Source organism: Pezoporus occidentalis, unplaced genomic scaffold (assembly GCF_034315485.1).
Source record: "Pezoporus occidentalis ecotype Australia unplaced genomic scaffold, CSIRO_AGI_Poc_V1 ctg106, whole genome shotgun sequence".
Lineage (NCBI taxonomy): Eukaryota > Metazoa > Chordata > Aves > Psittaciformes > Psittacidae > Pezoporus > Pezoporus occidentalis.
Genome location: NW_026912843.1, coordinates 2511405 through 2533459, shown reverse-complemented (window position 1 = coordinate 2533459; position 22055 = coordinate 2511405). Strand labels below are relative to the sequence as shown.

Here is a 22055-nt window from a genome sequence, read left to right as displayed (position 1 = left end):
ACCCGCCAGCTGCCCCTCCCGCCCAGGGCAGCCCGCCGGCCGGCACACCGTGTGCTTCCCCGTCCGCCTGCCGGCGCAGCTGCCGTGCTGGGGCAGCGCCTGGCAGACCCTCTGGAGCCGCGCCAGTGCCGTTTGCAGGGCCCCGCAGTCACGGTTTCCAGCAGACCCTTCCGCGGCTCCCCGCGAGGGTCGGAAGGGCTAAATTGAGGCTTGCTGTTATTTAAGGGAAAAGATAATCAACTCACTTCTTAATGAGACATATCTGTGCGCAAGGCGCTGTGCGGGAAGCGTGCGTGGGCTTGAGGAGTGGGTGAGAGCTGTGAATAGAGTCAAGTTTGTCCGCAGTTACCAGGAGTCTGCTTGAGATGTAAATGCATCCTTAGTACCAAGAGCTTAAAACCCTGTGGAAGCCTGAGCTCGTGTTGTCTTTTCATTTTGTGTAGACCTTTACCTTCAAATGCTAAAGCGATGCTTCAGCTTATGCAAGGCACTGCTGAAAAGGGAGAGAGAATGTCTTTTATCTCCTACTTTGTTGTTCTGTGGCCTCAACAAAGCATCTAATAAAAACCATCTTGAGATAATAATAATCAAGTTTGTTTTCCAAACAAAGCTGTTTGGCCATAGTAATGTAAATTCGCAGTTCTCCTTCACCCTTCCCAGATGAGGAGAGAAAAAGACTCCAAGATCTCCCCAAAGGAGAGATTTAATTGTAAAATAAAGCACTAAGTATGACATTTAGCTGAGACTGTAAAGGCTGCAGTAATTAAAACAGACTAAAACATATGGTGCACTCATGAGAGTCGTTAACGTGATCTCCCAAACCCTTACAGTTACTGAGAAGAAACAGGAAAATACAGCTATTCTCCTCAATCCTGAATCACAAAAGAAGCCTTTGCTTCAGTCCTGGTGAATCAGGAATGGCACTCCCATTTTAATTCAGTTAATCCAGAGGAGAATTATTTCCTTTCATCTGCTAAGCAAGATATGAGCTACAGTTGTGATCTGCTAATGCATTTACAATCTGATATGAGGGAAGGAAATTGTCATTAGTGGCTTGTAAATAGTTGGTTACTATTACAAGCTGATGCCAGCTCAGGACCCTGCCATGCTTCAGGTGGACAAGTGTCAGATAATAAACACTTCAGTTACACTCAGTGCACCTCTCTAGTCACAACAGCTAGGTTATATTTCAGTGATGTTGTAGATGTAACATGGACCACAACAAAGCTTTTGTCAGAGGGCTCTTTGACAGGCTTCTAGTTGGGGATGTTGCAATGCTGTCAAATCCCAGAACAGCGGACCTGGAGACAGAAACAAAACAAAACCAAGCCCACAACAATAACAACTTATGTAATCAGATAATTTATAGGAGCTGAGAGCCAAATCCTTAGCTGGTGTAAATTGGCACATATACACTCACTTTCTCCATTCTGGGCTTAGTTCTCATTATTTCATAGTTTTTAAGCTCTACCTTCCCACTTCAAGGTGCAGAGAGAAAGACTGTAAACTTAGAGCTAGCAGTCTGAAACTGTTTGGTGAAAATCTATGCTTTTTTAAAACCTGTAAATGTCTTTTCCAAACATTTACGTCTTTTGCTGCTGTGCTTCACTTGGGTACACACAGCTTGGAAAAGTGTTCATTTCATTTAGATGAGCTCTTAGGCAGAAGCTGTTCCCTGTGAGGGTGCTGAGGCGCTGGCACAGGGTGCCCAGAGAAGCTGTGGCTGCCCCATCCCTGGCAGTGTTCAAGGCCAGGCTGGACACAGGGGCTTGAAGCAAGCTGCTCTAGTGGAAGGGGTCCCTGCCCGTGGCAGGGGGTTGAAACTGGGTGAGCTTTAAGGGCCCTTCCAACACAAACAAGTCTGGGATTCTGTGATTCTATGACTGGCAAAGTGTTCATTTTTGACAGTATGTCAGTACCTGCTAATTACTTGAGCCTTCCATCTGAGAATGCACTATGAATTAAACTAAAAGTGATGAATATTCACAGGTTTTTTGCTTTCAGGAAGATAGTCCAAAAGGAAGCCAAGGAAAATGGTATATTTCTTCTTTCTGCTCCCTGAAATGGCAGCCAGAAAAATAAGAATATCAGCAAAAGGCAAAAATACATATATGAAGAGGAAAGTAGCTAAGAAAATACATCTGACTGCCATTGAGTCATTTAGTATCACACACTTGCCTGTATGAGCCAGTATATTACATGTACTCTATGCTACATACAGTGTATCACAAGAAGACTATCTGATGCTAGGCTCATTCTAGCTCCCAGTGCAATCCCTGGGTGTCACTGGGGAAGATGCATTACGCAAGCATGTGAGTGTAACATTGACCAAGAATCCTCTTCCTCAGTGTAAGCAAGCCCCACCACAGAGTTTCCTCCCTGACCTCCTTTTGAATTGGCTCTAAATTCACAGTCACTTTGCTCTCAGTCACAAACACCAGCACCCAGGGGCACATGCTGTAATAACCATGCTCAGGGCAACAGCAAGCCCTGTCCTCGCATCTTAGCAGGCAGGAGGGCTGGTCCATCCCACGCTAATTGAGTCAGGATCTCCATCGATTCAAAGTGGCACTTAGCAAAGGGAAAGAGAGAAATTTTGGCATGCTTTCCCTGGAGGGTAACCTGAAGCTCATAGCCTTCTGCCAGCACTAGATATAAGAGATAATTTGCCCAATTAAATGACGTGACTGGTCAGGAAAGATGGGCTGATCTGTCAGACCTGCAAAGCAATAAATGTCTTGGACAGCAGCTCCTAGAAGAGCAAGTGCATAGCAACAAGTAGCCCAAACCTTTAGCAAAGGAAAGAAAATTCTTCCCTGAGATACACATTTCCTGAAAAAGTAATATCAAGCTCATAAAAGCTGGTAGGTTTTATTATCTTTCCTTCTTCTTTTTCTTCTTCTGTATAAGTAACATGGAAACAAAACGGAAGAAAGAGGATAATTTCTCTGATGTTAAAGTTCTTTCTGACTGCAGCTGTTTCTGGATTCCACAGTCCCGACAGTTGCAGTTTCATCCCGGTTGGAAATGGTGTGGCTCGCTTTTTTTGGGAGACAAGATCTCAGATTAATTTGTGCAGATTGGGATACAAATTACTTTCAGGCTCAGCTTCCACCATGATGACAAGTCTTGTTTGTGACTCCCCAACTGTCTGCAGTCTCCAGTAATTGTAGCAGTCTGTAGGTATTCTCTCAAGTTGGGTTTACTTCATTCATTTGAGAAAGAGCTCAAAGGCAGAAATACATTCTCTTCTACCAGATGCCTTATTTAGATGTGATTTACATAAGGGAAAAGAAGTGTGAGAAATATCAATATTTGCATTTTAAACATGATTCCAGGATGTCAGTCATGGTTCATTCATCTGCTTTTTGGCTCTTCAATAGATTTAGCTCACTTTTATTTGCCTACACAAGCATATGGGTCTCATTAGCTTAATGATGTGCTTATTTATTCTTCATCCTTGCTGGCAGATTTTAGCTGCAGTGGGGGTTTAGGTGAACTATGTTGATATTCAATATCGCCCTTATCATAACTAACCTGATTGGTAACTTGTTGATCCTGGCTAGATACCCAGGGAAACCAGGTGATGATCATCTTGGACTTCCTCTTTTTAGGTAAGATGAGGTACCTTGCTAAGCAGAGGCTTTGGATCTGGAAGGCCATCAAGGAATGGTTTCCTGAAGCTGACTCAGGACTTACAAGCCTCCAGGCATTCATGTTCCAAGTAGGCTGTCTTGGGTCTCCTGCTGCCACATAGAAACCAGGAACAAATATTTTTCCTGCAACTGTCCTGCTTGAGCAACCAGGCAAAATGCTGGAGAGAAGCACCCTCCAGAGGCACTGGTTTAACACAGGCATGTGTGCTGGTGACTGTCCCAGATGACACTGGGGTGGCACAGATGCCTCCCCAAAGCCCAGGGCAACCTCCAGTGCAGAGACAGGGCAGTTATGATGTAGGTCCAATGGCCACCTCTAGCTTCGCATTCAGCTCCATGAGTTTTCCTTAGAAATCCCCGCAGGTTACCTGCTCCCCTGTTTGAGTTCAACAAAAGCATGACTTTAACTTGGGTAGCGTTAGAATAGCAGATATTTGACCTTTACCCTGAAGGAAAGGAGGTACAGATATAGATATATAAAATTAATAAGAGACTAAGCCAGCTCCTGGGACACAGAAAAAACTCTGTGCTTAGATCTGTTCAACAGCATCTGTGCCCCTCAGAGGGGAGGTGTGAAAGGAAGGAGTGCTGGTTGGGAAAGCTACTGAGAAAAATGGAGTAGCTGTCTTTGCTAAGGAAGTACTTCAACAGCCATTTAACACTCCAAGCTGAGCTCACATGTCTAGGCAATACGTGGGTAATTCACCACTTACCAAGCATTAGTGCTGCATTGAGCCCAGCAGCTCACAGCACTGACCTGCTAGATATCTGCAAAAACACTCCGAGCACATCTCATTTTTCACTCTAATCCAGCTGATAAATACAATACAGCAGTTTTGACCTTCCTTGTAAGATGTTTACGTTACTGCTTCCAGTGCTATTTGTATTTCTCTGTTGGCTTTTCTTCCATCGTGGGTGATGACTGACTGATGCAGGCCCACAGGCTCACTTCCAGCAGCAATCCCACCCTGCTTGGTGCCCGCTATCCCTTGCAGCTGCTTGGTGCCTGGCTGCTGTTGATGTCATGCTTAGACTTCATAGTGAGTCCCTGTGGTGGTAACAACTTGAAAGCATTAACACCCACCTGACATGGCGGAGACAAGAAAATTGGTGAAAAATAGAGCAGTTGAGTTTCCCAGATTCCCGAGTGGTGCTGAGCAGCCTTCCCCCTCTTCAGGCTTCACACAAAAGTCTCTCACTTTCTGTTGTTCCATCTATGCTGACAGGGTTTAAATGTGAAGTAGGCTGTAGTGATGCAGAGCTTGTTTCAAAGCTCCCCTAAGCCCCTGCCACTGGGACTTTCTAGCAAAGGCACAGTTTGGCTCCTGTACCCTCACTGTGCTTCCCAGAAAAGTAACTCCCCAGAGCTCACCTGATCAAATTCCATCTTGTAGACTGCCAAAAATATCTTCTTATTTAAAGTCTACCTTTTACATTATACACAAGAGCTTAATTTTTTGTAAAGAACTACTTTGCATGATGCAGAAATAACACATGAGAGAGATTAAATAGAAAATTATTTTTGTTTCAAGGAATCAGTTCCAGGACAAGCTTCCAAATGCAGATATATTGTTTCCTTTCAAATGTCTGCTTATAGCCAGCAGGAACACCTACAATAATCTCACTAAAATAGAAAAAAGAAGTAAAAAAAATAGCACTCTCCAGAATAAAGTCTTCTGTATGCAAGAGCAAGTGAAGCCGGTAAATTTTTACAGCACAATTCACTCTGCTGCAGAAGGAATGTCCCCAGGGCCCAGGGTTTACATACTTTATCCAATCTGTCCTACACCTCCCATATGAAGATAGGCTGAGGAAGTTGGGGCTGTTCAGCCTGGAGAAGAGAAGGCTGCGTGGAGACCTCATAGCAGCCTTCCAGTATCTGAAGGGGGGCTGTAGGGATGCTGGAGAGGGACTCTTCATTAGGGACTGTAGTGATAGGACAAGGGGTAACGGGTTAAAAGTTAAACAGGGGAAGCTATATTGGATATAAGAAGGAAATTCTTTCCTGTGAGGGTGGTGAGGCACTGGAATGGGTTGCCCAGGGAGGTTGTGAATGCTCCATCCCTGGCAGTGTTCAAGACCAGGCTGGACGAGGCCTTGGGTGATATGATTTAGCGTAAGGTGTCCCTGCCCATGGCAGGGGGGTTGGAACTGAATGATCTTATGGTCCTTTCCAACCCTAACTATTCTATGATTCTGATTCCTTGCTCCCTCCTGCTCCTGCGTCTTCCAAACCAGAGTCCTCATCAGCACTTGGGGGGTTACAGTGGGCGTAGGGAGTTAACACCTGACCCCAGCTAAGCTATCCTGTGGAACCTGGGGGGATGCTCAAGGGCAGTTTAAGTTTAGCTCAAGAAGACAATGTAGAATTCTGATCATTTCCTCACAGGGATGTGTGAGTTTGCAGAAATCAGTGGTTACATCCTCAGGGGATCCCAAAGGCAGAGGTGCTTCACTCCTCAGAGGGGCAGAGCAGGAGGAGAGGCAGCTCCTGGCAGGACACACGCACTGCAGACTTCCCCCCAGCATCCTGGGTGGATAATTATCCGATTTCCATTAATTGGATGCATGGCCCTGGCCATTTCTGTAGCCTTCCATGTCCATCTTAGGCTGAAATTTGACAGATATCTACCTACAAAGCATCTAATAAGGGGTCATTAGTGGAGAAAACAATGAAGTATTACACTAGTGCTACACAGAGATCTTAGAGAATGAGTTAGCTGCAATAAGCCAGCTTGTCACCCGAAATTGTCACCCTGACAGCCAGGTCACCCCAGGGAGATTAAGAGCTCAAGAGCAACATGGAAGGTTTGCAAAGTGATAAACAGGCAGAAGCAGCATCCGGTCAGCTATTCCCACAGCTTGGACTGAATAAATAGTGCCAACCGATGGAACTGTCAAACACTGCATGCCACCTCCTCCACTGCAAGCACAGACCTTCTGGGACTATGTGAAGAGGCATGAGGCATGGGAACCCATGTGAGCTCAGACCAGCCACTGCCTGGGAGCTGTTCCTCTGCCATCTACCAATTCCACACTCCATCTTAATAGATGACCTTAAGATGCAGGGCATAGTATCATCTGCCCAGAAGAATAACTTAATAAAGCAGTCGGTTGCCAACATGCTCCTGACTTTTTCCAATTACGAAGTGCTATGCACAACTATCAGTTTCACAGGAGCTGGGGCACAAGCAATAAGACAGTAGGTAACATCATTATGTACCAATGTCGAGAAGAGGGAAACAAGGACTCGCCCGAGATCCTGTTTGTGCTCCCAGCACAGCAGTGATGAATGCAGTGGAAATGCCAGGGCAGCTCTAAGCCTGCAAAAGAGGAGATACCTTGCTGGAATGGCAGAAAGAAAAAACAGAGCTCATGAATGTAGCTGCAGTCCTGATACCACTAATAGTGAGGCTGCATCCTCTTCAGCCTCAGGCTTGCAGGCAAAGTTAGTAGTGTTTTTAGCTGTACGAGGAATGCTGAATAAAGCCTTAAATTGGTCTGCTGTGACAACAGAAAATCCTACATAGGAGGTGAGCTACATGAGCATTAACAATGAGGTTTTGCAGGTCTGGTCTAATAAAACTTTACACACCACAATGCATAACAGAAAATCTAAAGCTCTCCGGCTGAGCCCAGCAAACCTTTCCTACCTGCCTTTATGCACTGGATCTGCTTGGCTGATGGTGCCTTCTGTGTTATGGTTTAAACCCAGCGAGTTGTTTTGTGTCTCTTTAACAGAATATGGCCTAATATTAAGAAATGTTCCCTTAATATTTTGAGAATTAATGATGCATGAGTAATGCAGCAGTCTGATCCAAGAAATGTTCCAGTATACTTTCATATTATCAAGTTTTTCCAGATACCTAATTTCACCAGCTACCCACAAACATTGGAGGTGACTAGTCAGCAGCAGAAGAAGCAGTGGCTGTGGGTTTAGGAGCTGCAGCAGTGGAGGCTGCTCCGGTCCCTGCCAGGCTCACCGACAACACAGGGCAGGAGATTGTGAAGGGGCATCTGCAACACATGCACTCTCTCTCTGGAGGCTGTGCAGCTTCTGAAACTCACTTCCACGAGTTATCTGCATTCGTTTAGAATTTGCAAAGAGGCTTTCCCAATGCAGTCAGACAGAAAGCTCTACACAGGCATATCCACACAGTTCTGCAGCAGTATCTCCAGGAGCCAGCATGCTGTGCCATGCAGCTCTTACTGCAATGCCTGAGAATTTACAGTCCTGCTTTCCTCTGCTTTGTCAAACCACAGGATTCCTATTAGCTAAAAGCCTCCTCCTAATCAGCATTTTCTGAGCTTTTGGAACTCAAAGGATCATAGGTGGTTACTTAATGAATCGCATGGTTTGTATTGCTTCTGCTTGTTGATATTTTTAAGATAACACTCATTAGTCTGCCTCACCCGCTGGTGTTTGTCAGCTGGTCCATCACCAGGATGTTAACGTGGCTGTCTTACAGTATATGTTGCATTACAATACATTTAGCTCCCCTAAAGCCTGAAGTTTCTTTCTATTACTGATAATTGCTCAATTCTGTGGTGAGGACACCCGCAGTGTCTCTGTGAACTTGGAGGCATATTTCCTAAAGAATGGGTAGATTTGGGCCTTTCCAAAGTATTAGCAAGTTCCTGAGAGGTTTTTCATGCACCCCTTCAAGTGGGCCTACCTGACTGTGCCCTGGAGGTGGCGGACATCAGGATGCGGCTGCACAGCCCCAGGTTGGCAGCGCGGCTGCACGCAGCCCACACCACTGAGGCCCTTTGTGCTGCTCTTTGGTTCAGCTCCAACCTCCTGTTAGTGACCCCTTTCTTCCAGTGCAATTCCACTCTGCAGTTTGACATCGGGAAGCGGGCCTGGTGGGGTTTCACAGCAAGCTGGAAATCCATGGGAAACGATAATATGTGCACAGTTCACAGGGGGGATTTTTCCTTTGCTTTTTAATTTATTGCTAAGACTACAAAACCGAATCTGGGATCTGACAGGCAAGCTGGATTCCTTCCTTGTCATACCCTAGCAATAAAGAGCTGTAGGAAAAACTCGCTTAACCCTTCTGCCTAATGAAAACCATGCAGAGCTCTGTCTCCTGAAGCTGTTTGCGCTCAGCAGTTGGGAGGGAGGAGAGGGCAGGGCAAGGGCAGGGAACCAGCACTGACTGAGCTTGTACCTTTATTGAACTTGCACCTTCAAAAACTAGGCAGTGCTTTAAATAAACCCAAATATATTTAGTACACTTTTTGTCAGCAATGAAACCCAAAACCTATTTCCAGTAAAATCCAGGTGCTAATTAGCTTGTTAATGTTACTGTTAGGTTCTCCACAATTACTTAAACTGACTGGATAAAAGGGAAAAGCTTTAACAGAGCAAAATCAGAGGTTTGGTTCGATCTCTTATTTCCCTACTGTAGTCCAGACTCACTTCCCAGCCTTTGCACACTCCCCAGGGATTCTGTCTGTCACTGGCTGATCTGAAATTTTGTGTTTAGCTTCCTCTATTTCTACCCAAGTTCCCATAGTAAGTCTCAGCCATGTATCACCCTGAGCCTCAGCCTTGTCTTCTTGACTCTCCAGGCTGTCTCCACCTGATTGTAAGGCATTTGAGACATATAATCCGCTAGCAAACCCTTACTATTTAGCAAAGGTAAATGCTATGGCTCTGCTCCCATCTAGTCCAACTGCCAAGGCTATCAGGGCAGTAAATAGGCAAATATTTTGCTTGGAAGCCATGGTTGCAGTAGGAACATTGTTTTGCAAACTGAATTTAATGTCCAGAGCAATGAGTTGCTTTGTATAATGCCCTACAAATTATACAGGAAAGTATGCTCAGTTTCCTGTACGTAGTATGGAAAGAAAATTACTATAAACCACATAAAAATGTTAAATCAGTCTATCAGTTGATGGCTTTACTCCTGTAAAGTGAGGAACAGACTGGTAGCTGCAGTTTGAGTATACACATGTGAAAACCAGAGGTCATTACATTCATGGAGATGAGATTACTTGAAGGGAACCCTGATGTGCAGAACAGAATTCTCCTTTCCTTGTTATAAGGCAAAGATGACAAACCAGTAAACAGTTGTATTTTAAAGACATGTGCCAAGAAAATACCGAAGCTGCTGTTGTAACCTTAACAGAAAGAAGCAACCATGTCAATATTTCCCATAAATCCTCATGTGGTGTGAAAAATATATGTGGTTTATTCTGCTTCTGGAGCTCTAAATGAAAAATTGCTCCATCTTTCTCCCAGAGCAGCTCCCTGTGCTATTGTGCAATGGAAAGATATTTCAGCACAGTGTAAACTTGGAACTGGATTTCAAAAATGCTGGGGGGTTTCTTCATGGTTAATGCTGCTGTTATGCAGAAAAGAATAATCTTTGCTTGTACCAAGTCCCTGTTGGCTTCACAGTCCAGAGACCTTTGCACAGGGAAGATGTGATGCGGTATTTGTATATTACACACACACACAGAGCCCTTTACTTTTCACTTAGAATCATGGAATCCCAGCCTGGTTTGTGTTGAAGGGACCTTAAAGCTCCTCCAGCTCCAACCCCTACCACGGGCAGGGACCCCTTCCTCTAGAGCAGCTTGCTCCAAGCCCCTGTGTCCAACCTGGCCTTGAGCACTGCCAGGGATGGGGCAGCCACAGCTTCTCTGGGCACCCTGTGCCAGCGCCTCAGCACCCTTACAGCAGCTCCTGCTGGGAGGGAGATTCCAGGGCACAATCCTCCACCCAGCCCCATTACTGTAAGAATATTTCCTGCATTACTGTACATAGCAGTGGGTTTCCCAAGAGGCAGCAGTGGCCTTCTTGTCATTTGACCTAACCAGCCATAAAGAGTCAAAAAGCCAGTTTAGAATTGAAGGCAGTTTGGAGAACAGATGAAAAACTCCTAATAAAACAAAAATACAACATTTTTCATTCCTCCGTATAAGGTGGTTTTTAACAGTTGTATTTGGCCAGAATACTCACAATTTAAGCCCAGGACCATCTAGTCCCATTTTCAAGTAACCAGCTCTCTGCAAGACCTTGGAAATCCGGCTGCTGCTTGGACCAAACCAGAGATATTTTTTGGTAAGGCAAAGAACAAGCTGATGGCACCTCGTTCAACTATATCATTCCCAGAGCTGCCTCCTGCAGCGCCATCCCAGCACTGTAACACTGGCTGTGGTCCTCACCCTGACATTTCTGTGCTCAACAAGAAGTGCTGCTCTGGGATCCTTTCGGTCCCCCATGAAGTTCGGTTTCTCATTACCTCCAGACAATCTTTTTTTTGCCCCTTACCTTATTCTCTTTGCTGCCTTCAGCAGAAGTACAGATGAAGCTTATCCATACCGGCTCACTGGCCTGTGAGCCGTCTGCCAGCACCCAGAGTGGGGAGCCAGTCCCTTTTGATCTCTTTTCTTGCATTCAGGCTCCAGCTCTGTGCGGGGTGGTAGGACCTCATTAGACCTGCAGCCTCTTGGACTTCATTTTGCACCTACTGCTCAGCTCCTTAGGGAAATCCTGCATGACTGACTGAACAGCACAAGCATTTTAAACGTGCTTTGAGCACACAGGGTGTTTGTCCCTGTGCCTCTCTGCAAAATTCCGGCTGGGCACTCTCCTCTTCCCACGTTGTTCTTGCTGCAGGTTGAGTACATGGTGGCTGTCCTTGAAAGCTGGCCTCCATCCTGGGCAATACTAAAGGACACGGCCACCACTGTCACCACAGGCAGCTGAAGCAGCCTCTGGCACTAGCACAGCCGTATAAATTACATGTGTTTCCTTACTTTGTTCCTGCAGCTAGCGGAAATGTTTTGTGGCTACAAAAGATTTAATACAACTTGACTGAGGGTCTTTAGGCTTGGTTTCACTTGTTTCTTCGTATGCTATATGGAGGCATCTGCTGTCTGGGGGAGTGAGGCAGCCACAGTTTTACCACGCAGCTGGTTCTGGAGCTGCTTAGGCTTCTGGAGGCAGGAGAAAGCTGAGGCTTTGCATACGGCATGCTCTGAAGTTCTTCTTTATCACATTCCCATTCCTCACCAGCAGCACAGGCATTTCTGACACAGCAGTGGCCAACTGGCAGGCGCCCGCAGAGATCAAAGCCTTCCCTGCAGCTCCATGGCTCTCCAGTGGACTGCTCGCTGCAGGTCAGGCCAGTGCTTTGTGCTGTGAATTGTGTGACCCTCATGAACCTGCTGAATCAGGACCAGAAACATGTTTGTCCCATCCTCACATCTGTGAAGCCTACAAAGAGCAAGGCTATTTTTCATTAATTGCTAACTATTCCTCTTGGCAAGCGCCTTCTCCTCCCACTTTTATTCACTTGGAAAAATTATCAAGAGCCCATTTACTCCAACACTACAATGGGGCTGAGAGTATATCCCTAGTTGCTCTTCCAAATTCCCATACAAGCTATCAAATGTTGGCACGTAACAACAACTAATCCAGCGTATCAGCCACTTGAAATCTGAGATAACTGTAATTTTAAAGATATCGTTTAAGTGATGCTTAGTGGTCAGTCAAAACCAACACCGTGCTTCAAAGAGAGAGCTGCAAGCCCAGCTGTAACCAAGCATGGTGAGAAAAGCAGGCAAGCTCCTCTTTCACTCACAGCAAGAGACTGTTTCTGTGAGGACAGCATAGCAATCACTGTGGGGACAGGGTTTTGGATGCTGGCTTCAGTTAGCCACATCTAGGGCTTTCCAGGTCACTCAGCTCTGTGTTTCATAGGCTGGTCCTGACATAAAGCTGCTGCACCCTTCTGCATTAGCAGCTTCACACTCCTCATGCTTCCAAGCCTTGTTTTCCACCACACAGGACAAGATAGACAGGAAACCCACAGCCAAGGAACACGGAGACTGTTTCAGAAGCACAGAAACACTCTTCCAGTGGGAGCTCTGTCCTGGTGCCCACATCTTCCTCCACAGCATTAAAAATTGAATGCTTCGGGTGTCTCTGGTATTTCCTGCAACACAAAGTACAAAACATTCTGCTGATTGCTCCATCCCAGACTCGAGAGCTCTGCAGCCTCCCAGCAGTGGCAGTGCTGACTTCTGATCAGTTTTCATCACAGCTCGAAGTGTCAGGCTGTTAGTATGATTCTGATATAAGGCTGTACCTTTCCCCTTTCCTTCATTTCATGCTAATTTGCCTTTTCACTTAACACTGGTATTTACAAATTTAAAATACATGTTCCTTTTTAGTCATCCATTAAATATTTGCTTGGTCTTTAGTGAGAGTGGAAAGAGGCACAGCCATTTCCTTGTTGCCTGCGAAATTCATTTGAGAGTTATCACCAGATCAACATGTCAGCAGGGTCCTCTTTTAGACATTACCCCTAAATAACTGAGGGCTGCAGCAGCCCAATAGCCCCTGTGTGAAATTCCCCCTCCCCACTTCTCTGGAGTGAAGGTTACACCAAGTCCGCAAGACAAGCCATATGCTTGCAGGAGGAGGGAGACAAGAGCAACACTCAGAGGTCCATTTCATGTTATCATTACCTAAGCAGTTCTCAGTCTAACCCCCAAAATCTCACAGGTGATTCCGTTTTCCCCCACCCTCTTTCACAAGATTGAAATCACAGCATGCAGAATGTTTTGGATACAGCAGAAGCTGTGCCTCCTAAGCCTCCCCAGGCCTTAAGAAATGAGGCTATGACAGTTTCAGGGTACTCCATACAGCTCAAGGGCCTTGTTTTATATCATTTTTTTCTATTTCTTAATTTCTTCCACTTCTCAAAGTAATTTCACTTAATCAGTATAGATGGCTGGGTGAGTGGCTTTTTGTCCCTCATCCACAAGTTATCCCTGGATCACAGGGTTCTTTGCTGAGGAGACACCACCTTCAGAGCTGATTGAGTAGAACTTCCCTTCTCCCAGCAACTGGAGTTTAAGTTCTGATTCTGATCTGGTAAATTTGGGAGAAACATTCCTATTTTAACTTATAAAACCTGAGGGAAAAAAACAAAAAACAAATGTAATAACTAATTGTGTATTCCAAGCCCCTCATAAGGCACCCAGTAAATGTGTCCTCATCTGCAATAACCATCAGCTCCTTCTGGATAGCTGGCTGCTCCTTTCACTGTCTGAACATTCAAATAGAGGTCTTTAAAAAGCAGTGACCCAGAATAAACACGTAACTAGAAATGCTGCCTGTTTATGAGCTGTCATTTGACATTACTGAAACTCAAAAAAACCTCTTTGTAAAATATCTATTGATTTTGTCACTGACTGCTAACATTGGCGTAGTGATAGAATTCATGTCTCATATGTAATATTATAGAATCATAGAATCATAGAGTAGTTAGGGTTAGAAAGGACCTTAAGATCATCCAGTTCCAGCCCCCCTGCCATGGGCAGGGACACCTCACATTAAACCATGTCAACCAAGGCTCTGTCCAACCTGGCCTTGAACACTGCCAGGGATGGAGCATTCACAACCTCCCTGGGCAGCCCATTCCAGTGCCTCACCACCCTCACAGTAAAGAATTTCTTCCTTATATCCAATCTAAACTTCCCCTGTTTCAGTTTGAACCCATTACCCCTTGTCCTATCGCTACAGTCCCTAAAGTTTAAGTTATTAAATCTTTATTAAGATCCATTAGAAAGAGCAAAAGCTGTCTGAATTTAAGACCATTGTAAATAGAATTTCCTCAGTATGTTTGTTCATTGAATGATCAAAGCAATCCAAAGTGGAAATAACAAAATACTGTATAGAGTGTAATTACATAGAGAATATGTTAAAAATGTAATGCAAAATCTGTGTTACTACATGTGCCAAAACCACAGCACAACACTCTGTAAGAGCATATTGTGTACATGTGTACCAGTCTAACAAAGCTCTGGGGACAAAAAGCAGGGGACCAGAGCACAGGACAGTATTTCATCACTAGCCACCTGCTTTGGGAAGCATTCCTTGTTCTTATCAAGTTTTATATTAAATATATTGTACCTAGAAAATGAGAAGGATGTAAGAGAAAAACCTTGACAATTAAGAAGTTCTGTGTTTTATTTTGCGTGAGTAGCTCATAAAATGCCTTCAAGGCCTCTCCTTCAGTTTTGTGCTACAGTGCTGGATGTCCATGCAGCTGACATCACATACAGCCCCAGGTGCTGTCAGTGCTCCCAAGGCAGCGGTTACTGGACCAAAGCGGGTTTGGCCTCCTGGTATTGTTAATTCTTTCCCTTTTCTTCCCCTCCTCCCCCAGCTACAAGGGCCTGTGCTGGTCTGTGCTGCTCCTGAGCTCAGCTCATCTGGCTGACCTACCCTTGCCCCCAGGCACAGAGAAGCTGTACCGCGCACCACCAACTGACCGCTTCCTGGGGCTGAAGAACAAGGCGCGCTGCAGCAGCGCTGCCACGAGCATGGAGCTGCTTTTGCAAGGAAGCACATGGGAATTCACACAGAGCCCAGCCAGGCTGAGCAGCCAGATCGTGTGTAGCTATCAATTAGATTTACAGAGGGTGGTTCAGAAGGTTCACCCAACACCTCCCAGTGAAACAGCACGGATCTGTTTGAAAACACTGTACAGGAAGTTACTGTTGTTGCAGCATTTGCTCAGACTTACAGAAGGCCAAGAGGGGTCTTTCGCCACCCAGGTTATTTTGGCTGCTGAGGTACCAGGGTTGCCAGGGAACTGCTGCAGCAACCACCAGCAGGAAAACAGTCCTTGCATATGGAAAAACACCTCGGGGAAGACATTCATCTCATCTCTGTTCCTGCTGACTAAGGGTCCTCCATAGGTATAGAAGAAGTTTTGTTCTTTAACTGGGCTATTACTTCTTTTCAGTCATCTCCAACCAAGTCACCTCATTAAACTGAACTTAGACTGTCCTGGAGGTGTGTGGTTTTGTTTTGGTTTAGAGTGGTATTTGGCCCTTTTCTTTCTCACCTAACTTCACCATTGCATCCTGTGTACACTGCTGTGAGTCCCATGTGCTTCCCAGTGGTGTGCTGCATCAGTTTGGAGTTTTAAGGCCCATATACCTTTGAAGTGGTTATGGTGCTATGCCTTCACCAAGAACAAAGACATTCTCATCCCTTGAAACATTGCACCGCTGAAGAATTTTGTCTACCAGATGGACTGCAAAGTGAAGTATTGCCACAGACAAGAAGTAATTTACGATTTCCATTAATTCCTGCCACCAACCATACTAACTGGCATTTATCAGCAAGGAATGGATGAACAATTAGTCACAGGAATAAAAACAAGGGAGTAGACCCTTGAAATGGAAAGAGGATTATTACTGCTTACAAATCAAAATTATATTGGCTCCTTTTTAAGAGATTAGGGGGGAATTTATAGGAAACTATGCCAAGAGCTCAAACATGAACCCACTTAATTGTGGGAAAAAATTATAATGGGTCTATGTGCTTTGGTGGGTACTGTCAAACTACTGCTGTATGAGACGTTCTTCCAAGATTTAGGTGATGAGGATGAATTGCCTTCAGCCCTTATTGCCAAATAGTCACTCATTTCTACAGTTATTAGGGAGGAATTTCAGTGTAAGAGGAAGATGGAATCCAGCCCTGGGACAGGCAAAGAAACAGCTCCGGCCCTCCCACGTGTCCAACAGCCCAAGTTCCCATGATCTTCCCTCAGAAAAGGACATGCTCAAGTTCTGCTGCACTCAAAGATGCTTGAACATGGTCCCACGGAGCAAAGTGCTTATTGTAGCCCACTGAGCCCATGCAAAGCCAATGACAGTGTCCCTTCCCTCTACACCACCCAGGCTGCATCCCAGGGGCTCTGCAGAGCTGGGATCCAGGAGCATGAGTTTGTCTGTCCCAACAGTTCTGGTCATTTCCACAGCTTACACTCGGAGCATGGTGTTTCCGGGTTAAAAGATTAGATCTGTAGAACACTGATATGAGGGAAATATTCCCTGTGGGTTTTTAAAGAATTCAGAGTCCTTCCCTGAACTATGGTTTTGATCATTTTCTTAATGGAATGCAGCTGGCTGAATGAAAAGGAATAGTCAAGAATCATTTATTCAGTGACTGATGGGAAGAAGTGTCCCAAATAATATAGTTGTACTCTGTGAAAATGATCTATTAATGAAGGCATTTGTTCATAAGAAGTATGTTCGACAATGGTGGTGAAAATTAATCAAACATGTTACTAGCAATTATTCTCCCACCATTTCTAATTTAGAGATAAAATGTCCTTTAGCTATAGTTTCTATATGAAGTGCACAGGGAAATAATTATTCAGGTACCCGCATTAAAAATAGCTCAGCAACGGATGCATCAGATAATATGAATTAAACCCATTCTGGCTAAAAATGGCAATGTTCTCCTTGGGGTTTTCGCTGCTTTCTAGTTATTTTGCATTATTAATTTGGAGTAATGCTTACACAGAATACCAACAGGAGTTTGACAGGAAATTAACGTAGTGACTCCCCCCAGAGATCTTCGATGTTGCTAAGCCCATTTTTCCTTACCCAGAGTTAATGAGTAATGATCTCCTTGGCAATGGTTCCTGGAGTACAGACTTGTACTTGGGTTCCTGTTAAATACAGAAAAATAAGAAGTGTCAGATAACGGAGGTATCGGAGGATTTATCTAAAGAAACTTAGTGAGTAAATATCCTCCAATGCAATGAGTCATTTACTTGCTCCAAACTGTTAAGATTATTAATACAGCTAACTTCAGTTTTAACGAAAGTTTTATATACAAGTAACACTTATTCCTGATCATTCTAAAGATCCTTTCATGTCTCTTCCACATCCAAAAGCAGCACCCCCTCCAACCAGTTCAGAAGTCCAGGGATTTCTTGCATTCTTTCTTTCTCAAGTTGCAGGACAGCTTCTTTCATAGGTGCTGCTCTGGTATTTCATTGCTGAATTTATTGGAGGTGCAAAGGTGAGTGCTGGAAAGTCATTTTCCTGTTGCTCTTGTGCTAAGGAGAAGCTGGCCTTGGGGGCAAACTTACTTGGAGCAGAATTCCCTTGCAAACCTGAACCGCTGAGCTTGAGCTGAACACCCACTGAAGCTAACAGACCATTGATTCAATCCCACTCACTGTCTGCCGCAGGATGGTGCTGCGGTGGCTCCCAGAGCAAGCAAGCTCCACTTTTCACTCCTCAATGTGCAACACCTCAGTACTGGTGTTGTGCAGGCCAGGCTCTGAGGCACCGCTGCTTACCTGAGCTGTCAGTGACTTCAGGCAGGAGAGTGAGACCACGGTGGGTATCCTGATCTCCATCCCCTCCAGTGCATTGCAATGGCACCAGAAGGGCACCAGAAGGACCAGCCATTTCCAGGATCAGAGCAGTCTTGTCTTTATAGGCTGATCCCTAATATCCACCCCAAGGAGACACAGAATGACAGTGTTCTCTCCCAGAGTAGATAAGATTGTCTTGTCCAGAGAATATTCTTCATCATGAGATGTCCCCAGCTAAATGCTAGTGCCAAATTAGATCCAAAGCTAATTTATTTTTGCTCCACAGCTACCTCCAGTAATCCCCTTTTTCCTCTAACCACCCACTCAAGAAGAGCTGGAAGAGGCAGAAGAGGATGCTCAGGATCTTGTGTGGTAGGGGACCAACCAATGTGCAACTTCACCATCACTGAGCATGAGATGAACTAAACACATAAAATCCAAACAGTGTGAAAAGCAGGTTTGTGCCTGTGGTGGTGCTGAGCTGTGTCCCTGCTGCCCCTCCAAGCACAGCTCAGCACCTGCTGAAACCCATGTCAGCGTGGCTTGGCTCAGCACATCCCATCAACAACCAAACAAATGCTTTACCATCAGTTTTCCACATGTGCTGCAACAGCAATAATATATGTAGAATAGATCAAACCTTATATGAACTTTTGCATAGACTAGCAATGTGTGATCTAACATCATCTTCCTATTTTATATGTATTAAAGAACGAGATATGCTAACCCCCTTTGAAATCCTCCTATTTTTAATGCACAGTGTAAATAAGGTTAGTTGGGGTTTTTTTTCAATGAACATTTAGAATTACCGCTGACATAAGAAAATTCTGTTTACAAGTCCCATTTCTACACCCTTACAGTCACCTTACTCAGAATGGTCAGTTCCAACAGGGACTGCAGCAGCAGCAAGTCCCAGAAAACACCAGGGGAACTAAAATTCACGTCAGGAATACAAAAATAAAACACATACACTGTTTAAAATGGACAGCCAGACCTGAAAAACTGATCTTACACATCTGGAACTGTACTTCTATCATTAGTGTCACAGGGAGACAATTCACTTATATTCATTTCTGCTCATGTCCATGCACAGGGCCAGGCACCAGTCCCTGGAGTCTTTGAGGGATGCAGTGATGCAGTGATGCAGCTGGTTTGTGGTGGCTTTCATGGAGGATGGTTACTATGGCCTGGGGCTTCTCAGAGGTGAGACTAGAAGCACCAGAAGCTGTTTCCCAATATTTCTCTTGCATGGATTATAACTGAGTTTTTCCACATTCAGGGTTGTTTTTTGCTTATTCCCTCTCCTTTTTAAAAGCAATATTCTATAGTTGCTCTTTGATTTACTTTAATAACTAACAAAGGTACTTGTTACTCGTAACAAAGGTACTTTTAATCTGGTCTATGTATCCCTCTAATTAAACCTTTCAAGAACCACTTATGTTAGAACTGGTTCTTGAACCACTTCAAGGTAGAATTATCTTATAAAAAAGGCAAAAAGCACATCTCCATCCTGCAAAGCCTTCAGATTAGCTGAGCCATGCTGGGCTCTGTCACCTGGATCTGTGGGAGGAGCCTGGCAGAGTTAGCCCAAAGAGGTGGGTGATTGATAGTCTAGAAAATGAGTTGCAAGTAGAGGAGAGGAAGGGGCAGGGACTCCAAGCTGTGCTTTAAGCCCTTGCTGTCAGACCACATCCCCCCTCAGGGGAGTCCCCACAACCCCACATGATGGAGTCCCCCCAGACAGGGCTGAGCTCTCCATCTTGCTGTTCAACATCTGACCCTGAAGAAGTGGCTTCACCTCCCTGGCCTCTGCTTTCCCTCCTGAGAGTACCACATGCCTGCTGTCAGTACCATCTGGAGGTGAGAAGGGGACAGAGGATGAAGAAAGAGCAAAGGCAAACAGTGCACAGTGAATGCTCTTGCACAAGCACGCACCACCTTTCTGTAGGATGCCAAAACCCAAACATGGTTTGAGTTCAGCCATCGCTCAAACACGGCTGTATCTGTAAATTCAGCCCTCTAATCATGAAGAGCAAGAGCAAAGAGATCAATCCATCCAGCCCACTGGGCATCGCCCTGTGTTTGATAAGCTCTGATTGGCGTCATTAAGTCCAGGTTTCTGTTTGGAGAGTTCAGTCTCCTCCTCAAACGAAAAACAAACTCAATGAAAAGGTAAATGTACAAAAGGATCTTGCTCACCTCGAGGTCTCTGGTGGGTGCCAAACTCTGAATAATTCGGAGGGCAGTTCTCCTCTGCCATCTGCATCCAGCCTTGCTTTGCCTGGGCCCAGACTAGGGAATCATCACCTTTGCAGTAACTTCAGAGAACACTCTCAACTTGTGCAATGGTCCTGCTGTTGCTCAGACTCCCTTGCAAAGATCAGGAAGTTCAGAACCCAGGCGGTGACTTTGGCAAGGGCAAGGTGAGGCTGGCAGAGCTCAACCAGAGGAGGGAGATAAGTCCAACTGAAATGACTCCCTTGAGGTAGCTGCAGCATGGGACTGCAGGCAATGTCAAACCGCAGCCTGTCCCTCCTCCTGCAAGAACATTTATCACTGAAAAAGGACAGCTTGCTTCTGAAACACTTTGGGAAGACCATGGTCATGGAGCCACTCCACCAAAGCTGGGGTTTTCCTTCAGCATGGGGGGGTGCCTTCCCCAGCAGAGCGCTGGCTGCTGCTCACCCCTGTTGAGAGAGGAGCCCAACTGAGCCTCATCCACCAGTTTATTCCGTAGGAGCTCACTGCTGGGACTGCCCATCAGCAGCCACTTCAGACCTGATGGAGTAATCACTGGGAGGTTAACTGGGGAGGCGCCCATATGTTGTAATGCATGGATCACTTCATTAGGGTGTTTATTTCTGCTATCACCATCCTTTGCTAAGCAGCCTAGAGAATGAGGAGACTGAAGGCACAGGAAGTGCTCTTAACGAGACATATATCTGAATGTGGATCATTCCTCTTGGTTCAGGTGAAAACAGAGCCATTTTAGGTAATGTTTGCATCCTGTAATGGTTCCTTCAACACTTACACAGACAAGGGCAGCAACTGGAGATTTTGGTAAAAGCAGTAATTACATAGAAGTGGTGTTGGGAAAGGAGGAGGTAGGAAAGTACACGTGAAAAGAGAGTTCATATGATGTCAAATTATCGTACTGTTTAATTGATATACTGCAGGACGCTGTTCCAATGGTATGGGGAAAAAGAAATAATGATCAGTTAACTCATTATTAATGTTCATTTTCTTTTGCAGAATTGCCAGCGGCTTGAGTTAATTATTAAGCATGACAGTTGGGCTTTAATATATCAGCTATAGATTCCAGTCACAGCAGTCTAGTTCAATAATTGGGTCTCTTTCTGCTTCATTTTGACTAATAGCATACTTACAGCAATTATTAACATTCATCATCGCACAGAAATAGGCCGTTTGAAACCTCACCAAAAATGGCAGCGCAGCAGACCTCAGCTTGTTATTTAGTGCTGAATTCAAAGCAGGTACTTGGAAAACATTGAGCAACTTCTCTGCTAACTTCTGAACAGTCACATCAGAACATGGATGTCCACTGAAAGCCAGTGGTGCCTCAGGTGAGCCGCGGCAGTGTCAACCGAACAGGCTGCATTCAGATTGCACAGGAAAATACCCCTGGAAATGCAAATTCATACACAGTTCTTCAGCTACAGGTAGTTCAGTCATGGAATGTGGTGTTTAAACACTCTGTCATCAGACTTTGATAGTCCCCCTTCAAATGGCTGTAGGTGCAAACGGACACAGCTTCTGCCATGAGGAAACTGAATCAATGGAGCTGTTGGAGTGAGGCCAGAGGCCACAGAGATGCTGCGAGGGCTGGAGCAGCTCTGCTCTGGAGCCAGGCTGGGAGAGCTGGGCTGGGTCAGCCTGGAGAAGAGAAGGCTCCTGAAGGGGAGACCTGAGAGCAGCTCCAGTGCCTGAAGGGGCTGCAGGAAACCTGGAGAGGGGCTTGGGACAAGGGGTGTAGGGACAGGCCAAGGGGAATGGCTTTAACCTGCCAGAGGGGAGACTGAGATGAGCTCTTAGGCAGAAGCTCTTCCCTGTGAGGGTGCTGAGGCGCTGGCACAGGGTGCCCAGAGAAGCTGTGGCTGCCCCATCCCTGGCAGTGTTCAAGGCCAGGTTGGACACAGGGGCTTGGAGCAAGCTGCTCCAGTGGAAGGTGTCCCTGCCCGTGGCAGGGGTTGGAGCTGGGTGAGCTTTAAGGTCCCTTCCAACACAA

General features: G+C 45.4%; 1 long non-coding RNA gene across 9 annotated transcripts; it reads right to left on the bottom strand.

Moving 5' to 3' along the window:
• Positions 1–214: 214 nt before the first annotated feature.
• LOC134164809 (uncharacterized) lies at positions 215–21443 on the bottom strand. Of its 9 annotated transcripts, XR_009965280.1 has the most exons (8): positions 19364–19804; positions 17088–17152; positions 12257–12610; positions 10942–11080; positions 6880–6979; positions 1920–2058; positions 1150–1301; positions 215–493 (listed from the first exon to the last, which is right to left on the bottom strand). It is a non-coding gene; the product is annotated as an uncharacterized LOC134164809 (long non-coding RNA). The 9 variants fall into 9 exon arrangements; XR_009965274.1 differs by lacking the exon at positions 19364–19804 and adding an exon at positions 20009–21443 and having other exon boundaries at positions 10942–12610; XR_009965277.1 differs by having other exon boundaries at positions 215–490; positions 10942–12610; positions 19364–19806.
• Between the last annotated feature and the right edge of the window lie 612 nt (positions 21444–22055).